Consider the following 13,587-nt stretch of genomic DNA (forward strand, 5'->3'; position numbering starts at 1 on the left):
AGCGCGGTGCGGCCGCAACACCGAGGGTTGCTATCCTGTTGCCGGTCCCCAGTACGGGCACGACACCGAGGGTTGCGATCCCGTTACCAGTCAGTAAAAAAGACAAAAGAAAAAAAAAAAAAGTTTCTCCTGGGCCGGCCCGGTGGCGCACTGGAGAGTGCGCCACTTGGGAGCGCGGCGTCACTCCTGCCGAGGGTTCAGATCCCACATACAGACCGGTTCCCGCTCACTGGCTGAGCGCGGTGCGGCCGCAACACCGAGGGTTGCTATCCTGTTGCCGGTCCCCAGTACGGGCACGACACCGAGGGTTGCGATCCCGTTACCAGTCAGTAAAAAAGACAAAAGAAAAAAAAAAAAAGTTTCTCCTTCCCACTTTGGGAGGGTTCCTAACTCAGGCACCCTTTACCCAGACCAATTCCGGCAGGATAAATATTTCAAATGGCCGCTCTGATTCTGTTTATTGTTCTCGGGAATGACTTTCAAAGTGTCTGCTTTTCTTTTTTTTTTTTTGTCTTTTTTCGTGTCCGGCAACAGATCGCAACCCTCAGTGTCGCGCCCGTACCGGACCGGGACCGGCAACGGGATCGCAACCTTCAGTGTCACACCCGTACCGGACTGGGACCGGCAACGGGATCGCAACCCTCGGTGTCGCGCCCACACCTCGCTCAGCCAGTGAGCGGGAACCGGTCTGTATGTGGGATCTGAACCCTCGGCAGGAGTGACGCCGCGCTCCCAAGCAGCGCACTGTAGCAGTGCGCCACTGGGCCAGCCCTTAGCTTTTCTTAAGGAAGCAACAGTGTATAAAATATATTTCCATAGGAGAGTTCAGGATAAGTATGGGAAGATCTAGGGGTGTCAAATGCACACTCAACAAAGGTTACTGCTCTCTGTTTCCTTCCAGCAAACCCAGGGGTCATGTGACAGTTGAGCCACAATTATGTCCAAAGACATGTTTAATAAACACATTTGAAGGTCAACTTGAACTATTCCACTCAAAACTCTTGAAAAATAATTTTAAAATACTAATAAGCAAAACCTTAATTTAGATACTCTACTATGTTCACAAAGCTTTGAGAACTATTACAGCATTTTTTTGGTTTGTTTTTAAACCAATGTACCTGTAGAAGAGTACTCAAGGAAGAAAATCCCTTTCTTTAAGCAATTCTTTCCTCTTTAGGTAACTACTGCACTGGGTTTGTGACAGCTAGACAGGATTAACAGCGATGACCCGACCACCTTATCACATGCCTGCTTCTGATAAGAAATGTATGTCTTTTTCTGAAATGAAGCCTAAAACACACCAAGTCCATTAAGTCCCAAATCTGAAGGGCAGCTCACCTTATCACATGCCTGCTTCTGATAAGAAATGTATGTTTTTTTCTGAAATGAAGCCTAAAACACACCAAGTCCATTAAGTCCCAAATCTGAAGGGCAGCTTCACTGCAAGAACAAAAACAGGTAAAAATAAAAGTCACCACTTTTTAAAATCAGTTCCACAGAACAACAGTCCCTTAAATTCTCCAAGAGAAAGGGTCCCAGGGTCAAACATGTTAGGAAAAAGCTGCACACTTATCCCTTTTCCAGAGATTCCAACACCCATTAAACACACACAGAGAAGTCCTATACAAAGATGTTTAACTTTGATTAACTCAGCTCGTCATAGATGTTTCTAATTGTGGAAACTTTGGAAATTCGTTACCTGCTCAGCTAATATTCCATGCAACACTAGTTTCAGTATTTTAAAACCAACTACTTCATTCTCACCTTCGAGTTAAGGAAATTTCAGGCTGGAAGAGATCCTGGCCATTGTCCCAAACCTGGAAAGGTTCCTCTTTCCTGTCCCAGTTACCCTCCAGCTCAGAAGGCGTGTGGGGTGGCAAGTGGAAGGCATAGGTAGGGTAGTTTGGAAAAAATGATATTCATCTAATTTTATTTGGGGAAAACAAAAACGCCAATTGTTTTTTTAAATACAAGTTGCAGAAAGTAAAGGTCTCCAAAACCTTGGCTGGTGGGACAAAGGATGAGGAACACCGAAAATCCAATCCTTTCCTCAGACCGATGAGGGAAGCAAGGTAAAGAGAGACTAGGTGGCTTGCCCAGGCACCCACAGTTGGCCAGGGCCAGGCCCATCTTGCTGTCCCATCAGCATCTCACTGTGCTCCCTGGAGGCTCCCTGAGGGTAAGTTCAGCTCTCCAGCCATAGGGCCAGCCTCCTGGGAGCAGACCCACCACCAGCCTGCCTTCAACAGACCCACTTGTGTATGCCAGTGCCCTCCAGGCTTGTGCAAGATACCGCATACAAGCTGACACGTGCTACCATGGAGAAATTTTACACTTATATGTGATAGAATTATGCTCAGAGACAACTATAATCCTTACAGATGACATGCATGTGCCTTAAAGCCAGTGTACTATGGGATGAGGGAAGGGAACCAGTGAGCTTAACTCACAAATGTACCCACATCATTTGAAACTGACAGGTATATGTGCATCCCCAGCAAGGGAGCTACACCAGCAATAACAGATGGAGGTTCAACATCTCCAACACCACCACAAAACATTTCTTAAGTAGGTCTGGCTTCTCTAGTTCCATTTCTTCTTTTGTTAACTGTGTTTGTATATCTTGTGTTCATTCCTCTACTGAGATTCAGAGTATATTTCTTTTTCTTATAATAAAGAAATTAGAACTATGTCATATATTCTGAAAACATTTTACAATATTTATGCCAGTCTGTTTTTTGCTTTTCATACTGGAAGATTTTTTTTATAATACTAGCGAAAATTTTAAGAGGTAGCATTTTAAGATGTCTTAGTTTTCTTGGGCTGCCATAACAAAATATCACAGACTGGGTGGCTTAAACAATAGACTTTTACTTTCTCACAGTTCTGGAGGCTGGGAAGTCCAAAATCAAGGTGTCGACCAATTCAGTTCCTGGTGAGGGCTCTTTTTTTCTGGTATGTGGATGGCTGTCTTCTCACCATGTCCTTTACACGGTGGAGAGAGACGTTTCTCTCTCTTTCTCTTCTAATGTGGCCACCAATCTTATTGGATTAGGACCAAGCCCTTATGACCTCATTTAACCTTTCCCTCCTAAAAGCTCCATCTCTAAACATAGTTACATCAGGGGTTAGCGTTTCAACACGTGGATTTGGTGGAGGTGGGGGGGCGGGTGTTGAACACAATTCAATCCACATCAGAAGACAAGTTCAATTGTCCAAACCCTATTTATTCAAGAGTCCTTCCTTTTCCCTGTAAATTTTATTTGGTGGCCCCCTATCCTATATTTTATCTGTACTTAGAAAAAGTGTGTGTTTCTAGAAATATCTATTTCTTTGTCCATTACCTAGTTATTGAACCTTGTTCTAGTACTGCACTTTATAACACGTTTAGTGATGCAAGTTTCTCTCATTACTCCCAACTTTCAGAATTCTTTATCCTTCCTTCTAGTTTATTCTCCCATTTAAATTTTTGAATAATTTGATTAAGAAGTAAATTGGGAATTAATTGTGTTACCTGGAACCTACAAATTAATTTTGAGGAAAAACTGACATTTTTACAACATTTAAAATTTTCAACCAGTAATTGATATATGTCTATAAATTTACTCAAGATTCCCTTTTTAGCTCAATAAAGTTTTTCATTTTCATCACATAAGTTCCCAAAATTTCTCCTTTGGTTTGCCTCTAGGTATTTTGTATTATTAGGGTGCGATATTGTGTTGTGTGTTATGATCATTGCTACTAATGTGAATGGGAACTTTTCCCCCAGGTTATTTTCTAACCAGTTAGTAGCTATGAGAACAGTTACACTGCAGCTGATCCAACTGATTTGACCAGAAGCTGAGGCAGGTGTTGCCCTCCCCTCCCTCACGGTTCTGTGTATTATCCATTCAAAATTTACATACTTGGTTAAAGAGTTTCTTGGGTTATTATTATGTTTCTTGCCTTTTCAACAAATTCATTTATTGGTTCTAATAGTTTTTTATTCATTCTTCTAAAATTTCTAAGTTTAGAAATTCTATTGACCGAATAATGATACAATTTTCTCCTTTTAAATGGTTAAATGATCGATTTCTTTTTCATGTCTTATTTCATTGGCCAGAACTTCCAAAGCAATATTCAGTAATTATGACATATAAAGGGGTAAGATAAAGACCATGGGAGGTGGATATAAAGTATGCCCGTTTTACAGATGAGGGAACTCAGGCAGGGACAGGTCAGTACTGTGCCCTGGCCACATGGCTGGTGAAGTGGTAAAGTGGGTTATCATGTGTTTAGACACCCACTGCACCCCACTGTAGGGCCCTTGCCCCTCTTGGTGTCCTAGCAGAGACTGGGTGGCCTGGCACACCCCTCCCCAAGGGTGATGAGAGATGTCCTGGCACTGAGATTCTAGATCACTGTCCCAGATGTAATTTGGGTGGCATGAAGGAAATGTTCCTGCTTTGGGGTCACTCTGTCTAGCTGTGGGGTCATGGGCAAGCACTTATCCTTGCAAAACACTTATATCACACAGTTTATTGTGAGGATTAAAGAAAATCATTTATTTAAGATGTCTAGCAAAAGTAATTTTCCTTCTCCCTTCTTACTTTCCCCCAAGAAAAGAATGTCTTTCAAAGCAGACATTGTGTGTGTGTGTGTGTGTGTGTGTGTGTGTGTGTAATGTTTACAAAATCCTTGAGCAAATAACTTAACCTCTCTGTGCCTCAGTTTTCTATCTATAAAATGGGGATGATAATAGTATGTTCCTCCTGAAGTTATGAGGATCAAAGAAGCTAGTATTTGTAAAGCACTTAGAGTGACGCCTGGCACAGAGTAAGCACATGTAAGTGTTTGTTCAATTAAAAATGCACATACACATAGATGCTACCAAAACACACAATCATTTTCGTGCCATAAGGAGTTAAGTCACTTGCATAATCTTCTTTTTCTGGTTCTGTCTCACAGGAGTGCAGGACAGCTAACTGTGGGGCACAGAGGTTGGGGTGCATAAAAAGCCATCCTGATTCCTCAGCACCCCCATTCATAAAATGCTCACGTTGCAAAGGCATGAAAGCAGGGGATGTGCCAACCCCAGGCGGCCCACAGGCGGTTCTCCTCCTGTGCCCATCTCACACTGCCTCTCCACTCAGACTTCTGCCTGTAAACCCACTGGCAGGCCCTCCGCATATATCTCAGGGAGGGAGCAGAACAGGCCTGGAGTCCCTCCTTTAGGCAGAGCTGTAAGCCTCCACCCTCCACCCTGCTCCTGATGTCCTCTGTCCTCTATCCCCCGCTACCTCCTCTCAAGGCTTCACGTACGCACACCACATACACACACCGTGCACCAACACACACAAATGCACATGCCAACACACCAACACACACACACCACACACCAACACACACCCACATACACATCAACCCATACATACACACATACACACAAATACACACACCCTGCCCCAGACCTGACAAGGACACAGTTTCTCCCTTGCTGGCAAGGGCTCCCACCCTGAGGAGAATATCACCCGAGCAGGGAAGAGCACACCCGCACCTGTCACAGCCCTGGGACCTCCTCAGCCCCCCACACCCTTCAGACGGTTGTTCGGGCCAGCGAGGGATGCACGAATCCTGAACAAGTCATCTTCTCCTTTGACTCCAGCTCCCTGTGAGCAACCCAGGCACAGGTGGCCAGGAGTTCAACTTAAGAGAGCGTGGAGGGGCCTCACCTCCATGTCCCACACAGTTGAGGGTTTGCCACATTCAGAAAGGACAGGCATGCACAGCAGCACAGAAACATGAATGCATTCTATGACTCCAATGCCACATATCTAAACTCAAATCTTACAAACAGATGTGGAATTTTCCACTGCACAGGGAAATGTTTGGAATTGGCACAGGAGTCTGCTCACCTACAGGGAGCAAATCCTCACCAAAGAGCGGCCTCACCTTGTGGACGCCTCACCTTAGTCTCTTTTCAACCCTCTCTAGTCAGACTTTTGTCCCCATCACCCCACTGCTTCATCACAGGGGCCACATCCTGTGAAGGCAAAGGTCAGTCTTCTGACCCCAATCTTCTCAGTGGGACGCAGCTCCGCGGCCCCATCTCAAGGTTTTCCAGGTGCTACATCCTCTGGCCACCTGCCTTGGGCCCCTCCTTCTAGTCTCCTTTGCCAGCTCCTTAGAGCAACTTGCACAGCCTCCTTTTCTCTATCTGTGTTCTCCCCAGGGGACCTCACCCAAGTCTGGCACCAAAACCATCTCCTTGCTTATGATTCCCGAATCCAGTCAGCAAGTCCTGCTGGTTCCTCCTGCCAGGACTCTCCATCTTCTGGGCTCTACTGCTTGCCTGCCATGGGACCCCGGTTTTCCTGCACCTACTCTTGCCCCTCTCACTTATCTCCTACTTGGAAGCCACATCGGACCAGGCCAGCCCCTGCTAACGTCCTTTAATGGCTTCTCTTTGCTCTTAGCACAAATGTAGTGTTCTCAGCCACGATCAACCAGTTCCTGTACAGTCAGGCTGCTGCCCACCACTCCTGCTCCAGCCACACTGCCCTGTCAGTGTTTTGAAGACACCGTGTTCCCTGCAACCTCAGGGCCTTTGCACATGCAATGCCCTCTGGCAGGAAAGCGCTCTTCCCTGTCATCACCTAGTTAACTCCTCATAGTCATTTAGATTCAGCTCAATTATCACTTCTCAAGGAGGCTTGTCTCCCAGCAGCCCCTCCCCTACTCAGTCTGAGTCTGGTCCCTGATGATTCATTCTTACTGTACCTGCACTTCTCCTGTGGATGAATGAAGGTCGCAGCAGTCCAGGTGAAAGACGGCAGGGCCTGAGTGAGGGAGCAGCAGGGAGGGTGGTCAGGAGGAAAGAGTGATGTCACTACCTCAAAATACATAGTGTGTCACCATCAGAACCTAAAAAGGGAAAATTCTAAAAAACCTTGGTCACCTGATCCTCCTACACTGCTTGAGGCAAAAAATTTCTAGAGAAGGAAGAAAAATATGGTTGGGCTGGTTGCATATTTACATCCAGGATGCCACACCTGCTCGATACACAGGGACTTCTGCAGCAAGGTAGATGCAAGAGCATTCACGCCTGCCAGGACTGAGAGCAACGGAGGCACAGAGCCGGGTAACTTCACACTGAGAGCTGCGCACTGTGAGACAGACTGGACGACACAGGGACTTCTGCAGCAAGGTAGATGCAAGAGCATTCACGCCTGCCAGGACTGAGAGCGACGGAGGCACAGAGCCGGGTAACTTCACACTGAGAGCTGCGCACTGTGAGACAGACTGGACGCCATGCTGTGGGAACGACTAGGAAGATCCAAGAAGGCTTCCTGGAGGAGGCCACACCTGTGCTAACCTGGCAATGATCTGCAGAAATGCTTTGGGAGGAACAAAGCACAACGTATAAGACGCCCTTTCCTAAACGCATTCCTTTGACTGCTCCAGAGTTTCTGAGCAGACTCATTCAGCGTCCTTTGAGGGGCATGCTTATTTGTTCACTGCCAGTCACTGGAGCTTTCTGGCCTTTTACCCCAACTGCAACCCCTACCAGTCTAGAGTCATTTCCCCACCTCAGATGCAACCCTCTTGTATAGATCTCTGCTCAGCATCGCCGATCATAACGAGTGGCAAATGCACAAATAGAAATATCTGTATTCACAGGAGTCTGACCCTAAATGCAACCATCCCCCCCAGGAAACCGTATTTCCCTTTACATGCAGGGGGAAATGACTGCCTGCTCTTAGACAAAGTTGCGATGAGGTTTTGAACTCATTTTAAAATCCGTACAAGCTAAGGGTTTTGCAAGCTTCACCATAATGCAGAAAACATATCTGACTTATGCAGCATCTAGCTACAGACTATTTCACATTTCAAATGCAGACATATTGTGTAGAATTCCTGCAATACAGCGTAGGCAGCAAAAACCTGGAAAAAAATGTGAAACTAGAGAGCATTACAGATGAAAGGAATGAAAGGAAATGAAAAAAGACATTTTGCCCTCCCCACTATTTCATGTGAATCCAAATAAGAAAAATATCCCTTGATCTTCACATTGGAAAAAATTAATCACATGCAAACTTTCACAGTATGACAACAAATAATATTTTAATGATCATTCGAATAAATGGAAAACCAAAAGGCTCTCTCCATGGGTGGGAGGGGGCTGCAGGGAGGCAGCTAAGCAAAGAAAAAAATCTTCTCAATATTCATTTCTCTTAGAACAATTCTCTTCACAGAAAGCACATCGAATATCACAGCCCTACCTTTTCAGAGGGACTAAACAAAGATCGTTCTTCTTGTGGCCAACACCTTCTTAGGAGAATCTGTTATCCGTGGTAGAAGAAATGTCAGAAACCTCTGGGAGGAAATGTGGCTGCATTTGTATTCTGCTCAGAAAATGTCATCACAGATCTGTTTACCTTAACTGTGGACCATGATTCAGCCGTGACAACTGTCTTGCATACTGATCAATTTATTTGCAGCAAAATTCCAGGCATTAACTGCTTAGGTTCTGAAAAATCAGTTACTTGCATTTCTTGTGCAACCATAACAAATATACATTTGAAATATCTAGATTGTTATCAAAACATTTCGGTGAGAGACCATAAAGGATTTTTCTTGAAGTGTAAGCAAGGGAGGGCCCCTCTCACTTCTGGACGAAAGACAGGGCATGAGATTCCCAAAGGTCCTCCACAGGGTGAGATTTTTATAGCACCATGTACCAAAAAATCATTAGGCTGAAGTCAGGGGACTCTGACTCCAGGTCCTTGCTAGGCTCTAACCAGCTGTGTGATCCTCTGTAAGATCCTTATCTGACAGGCAGGCTGGGTCTGGGGCTCTGCACTGGGGCAGTGAATTGCTGAAATGGGAAGAGGATGGCCACTGGACTCAGGAAGAGGAAGAGACCAGGTCCTGCCTCCTCTGGCCAGTGCCTCCGGCCAGGACACTGGGTCACAGCAGCCTGCCTGACTGACTCCTAGCAGGCAGGCAGGTTTTGGCTTTAGGGAACAGCAACCAGCCCCAAGGCAGCCTGGGGAGATGCCCTCCCACCTCAGCTAACAGTGCTGGCTTAGGCAGAGCCCTGGTTCCCCAGGCCCCCCTGGGCCCTGGGCTGTGTCCCTCGGAACGGGGGTACCACACTACAGCTCACTATGGTGTCAGTATCCGTGTTCCCACTAGTGTCTGAGCCCACTAATTGCAGCTTTCTTCCCCACCCAGTTGACTGAAGTCCCAGAACCTCTGTGCTGAACTTTATCAAAGGGATAAAAAACACAGACCCAGCAAGAAAATGGGCAAACAGTAATTCCAGTGGAAGAAAGGCAGGGAGGTGACTGTGGAGTGGTGATTGTGGAACAAATCCCATGAGGAAGGATGCCACAATGAACTGGCTCCCTCTCTGAGAGGTGATGAACAAGGGCCCCCAGGTCTCAGCACAGTGGGACATCCACCCATGGCCTGTCTCATATCAGAGTCAAGTCTAACAGCCACGGACCATCAGACGAGAGTGGGTGTCACCAGCCACGCAGAAGACAGGCCAGACCACCTGGGCTGGGAGGCCTGGTGTCTGTGAGAGGATGGACTGCCTTGAAGAAGACCTCGGAAAGAGCTTTGGCCAAAGTCCAGGCTGTGGCCTACCAAGGCCTGAGCCTCGGGACACAGGAGCCCCGTGCAGCACACAGACCCCACAGGAGGAAGTGCAAGGTGCAGGCGCTTGTGGGAGAGCAGGCAAGGGGGCTCAAAGCTCTGATTCCCACATCCAAAAATATAAGGGAGCACCATGGGATGGTGAAGGGTTCACATGCTGCACCGAGGACGACCCGCCAAAGAGACAAAACTCGACAAGAGAGATGATGCTGTCTTCAAATACCCGAGGGACCTTCCTGTATAAAAGAGAGGATGCCAGTTCTTGATTACTGCAGAGGCCACGTCACAATGGTAAAGGGGATGAAGGGCAAGGTGAAAAATGAACGACCCAGATGCGTGTTGACAGTCCGAATGCGTGTTGAACAGAAACCAAATGAATTAAAACACCTGAAAAGCTAATAAATTATGGAATACCCACACAAATAAGAATCACTCAGCTATTAAATATCATGATTTCAAAGAATAATGGTGCAGGACAATGCTAAAGGTAAGTTAATAGAGCAGGATACAAAATCTTATGTGCAAACATTTTTGTCAGGGATCCATCAAAGTTCAGCTTCACCCACAGTATTTGCCCAAAACCTACTCTGTGGCCTTGGCTTCTGAATGAATGCCTTGGCCTTGGGAAGGACAGTCAAATAACCATTTCAGACCGTGCAAACATTTTTGTCAGGGATCCATCAAAGTTCAGCTTCACCCACAGTATTTGCCCAAAACCTACTCTGCGGCCTTGGCTTCTGAATGAATGCCTTGGCCTTGGGAAGGACAGTCAAATAACCATTTCAGACCATCTCTGGCATCCTTATCTTGTGCATGATCAACAACCCTATGATACAAAGGTCACCATCATCTCTACGGACAGTATAAGGACATGAGTACTATGAACAGGGCATGCCACATGAACTTACGGTTCAAGTCTGAATATTCACTTCTGAATGTAAATATACATTCTGCATGTACTTAGATTGAAAATCTCCTTGCAGGTATATGTTTCAATTCTCCCAGTCAGTTGGTTTGTAAATACAAATGTACTATAAATGAAATGCACAACAATCCATGACTCCACGGCAAAAGCTATTAATTTTATGTGCGTAAATTTTGTGCAAAAACAATTATTAAAAACTTCAACAAATAGTTAAATATAAAAGGAAATGGCGAAATACTACGAATATTATTAGAGAATGCATTAGCTTGCTACCTTTACGAAGACTGTTATATCCTCTTTGAGCCAAGATGTGTACAGAACCATAAATAATAATACGAAGAGGTACGGAAGAGATCATTAGAGCACATCACGACTCATGCCTTTGTAAACTTGGTTCTGTATACTGGCCATCATAATAATAAACAACCTTTAGGATTTAAAAAAATTTATTTGTTTCTGTTTAGACCATGCACCTTTGGAAGCTTTTGTATCTCTACAAAGACAAATGAAAAGTCGACTTTGTTAACTGTGCTACCTCAAAAGTTCATAGGGGGCAAAACCTCCAAAATCACACTACAACACCTACAGTAAATCATTGTCAATATAGATATAATCAAGAGAACAAAGACAACAAAGAAAAGAAAATATGAAGGAAATATGAAATATCCCCAACATATCTCATTTCTCCACCAAACTCAAAACCAAACGAACATCTGATTAGTGTCACAAATTGCAGCTTGGTGAGCACAGGAGCAATCTAGTACTGGACGGTGCCCAGACCTGCCTGCTTCACGCCTTGCTGTCTAACTTTTACACTGTGACTACTACTAGTAAACAATAATGAAATGGTAACAATACCTATTTTTGTTAAAATGTCAGATTTTCATTCAATGATGGTGATATTCGGTTTCATCCTCAATCACAGCAAAACACTAACTTTGAAGCTTATCTATTCAGCATTAAGTCAAACTGAACTAGTTCAATGTATATACAGAGAGACAGACTGTGTGTGTATGTGTGTGTGTGTGTGTGTATGTGTGTGTGTTGAGGTATATACACTAAGAAGGGAACAAAGGTAGTATCTGAATGGCGAGGTTAGTGTGATTTTTATTTCCCATTTATTTTCTCTAAGTTTTTAACACTTAGAATGCATTATTCTTTGGCTGGGAATCAGTGCAGGTGATGCAACTGAAAGCAAACGGGCAGACCCAGGATGTGGGACTCCATGGGCCGCTGCTCGGGGACTAGGAACACGGAGCTGGGGGAGTGTAAAAGCAGCCACAGTTGTGAAATTGTGTAGCCACCTACGCCCGAGCAAACTGACCCTACAGGGAAGGAAGAGGGCAGGGCACGAAGTACCTACTGAGTTCCAGAGAGGGGCCAGGCCCTGCGCAGGCTCATGAACCCTCACCGAGAGGTTGTGAAAGAAGCCTCACTGTCACCATGTCCCAGGTGTGATGACACTTAGTGCTCCATGATTAGAACAGCACTAAATGCACATGGTAAACATTCTGAAACAGTCAGGGGAGCATTAAGAATGGGGAGATGTGGCCAGACGAGAGGAAACCAAATGGAATAAGGGAGACAGAGAAGGTGAGACTCCAGCAAAGCGATATTGGAAGGTCAGTGTATTCAAGGTGTGGGAGATGCTGCCGCCAGCTCAGAAGTCGGGGCGAGGGGTGACAGTGGCCAGAAGAACGTGCAGCCCCCGCTGGGAGGAGCCCNAGCATTAAGAATGGGGAGATGTGGCCAGACGAGAGGAAACCAAATGGAATAAGGGAGACAGAGAAGGTGAGACTCCAGCAAAGCGATATTGGAAGGTCAGTGTATTCAAGGTGTGGGAGATGCTGCCACCAGCTCAGAAGTCGGGGCGAGGGGTGACAGTGGCCAGAAGAACGTGCAGCCCCCGCTGGGAGGAGCCCGTGGCTCTCCTCCCCTCCTCTTGACCTGTCGCTGCCAGTGGGCAATGAGGAGTGAAGGCTCACCCCTCGCGTCCCTCCACAGAGCGTGGACCAGAGTCACTTCACAGCACGGAAGATGGAGCCCACCGAGCCCAGGGAAGCAGCAGCAGCGACCAGCCAAGGACAAGTGGCTGTGAACAGAGTGACACCACAGGTAAGTCCAGAGAGCACTGGGAACCCAAGGTGCCGGCCAGTGCAGACCAGGAGTGCCCACAGTGCCCACAAAGGCCCAGGAGACTCTGGAGCAGGTGGTAAGTTGGTGAATTCCTCGTGAACATTGTTTAGGTAAGTAACAGACAGGGCGGGTCAGACTTGAGTCCCACCCCTGGGCTCATACATACAATGACCTTACCAATTATCATCCAAAAACGCCTGCCTTTGAGGGAGAGTGAGACAAACATGAAACCCAAAAGCACACGGANATCCAAAAACGCCTGCCTTTGAGGGAGAGTGAGACAAACATGAAACCCAAAAGCACACGGAGATGTTAAAATCCCAGGCACAGATGGAGACTTGTCCATATAACCTGGGACACATGTCCCTTCTTCAAAGGATGGACTGTGGGCCAGCCACAACGAAAGGGGCCACCATCTTTCCTGGTGCTGGGACCCATATTAATAATGAAGCAAATGCAGTCCCCCAAACAACCCAGGACACCGGATGGCTAATAATCCGGGGCATGCGGCAACCTGGGAATATTACTGCCTCATTTAGACTCCCCAAGCCACCCAGCAACCTGGACCTGCCGTATATTTCACTCAAACCCTAAGGAGGTCACGGTGCTGTGATGGGGACATTTGGATGAAAGCAGTGGAAACAACACCATATTGTTACAATCTGTCACCTGCTGAGTGTGTGACTCTGCCCCCCCAAGCAAGAGAAGCTCCCTGAGGACAGGGAGTGGTGTCTATTCATTTTTCTTACAAAATCATGCCCCCTTCAACAATGGCCGTGTTTTCCTGCTGGCCACGTTTGAGTTAAGTGGGTCCTGTGGAAGAGGGTCCCTGGAGGCCTTGGTGAGCGCTCAGCTCCCAACTGCTCTTCTGGGCAAGAGTGCTT

The sequence above is a fragment of the Galeopterus variegatus genome, unplaced genomic scaffold (assembly GCF_000696425.1).
Source record: "Galeopterus variegatus unplaced genomic scaffold, G_variegatus-3.0.2 Scaffold4434, whole genome shotgun sequence".
Lineage (NCBI taxonomy): Eukaryota > Metazoa > Chordata > Mammalia > Dermoptera > Cynocephalidae > Galeopterus > Galeopterus variegatus.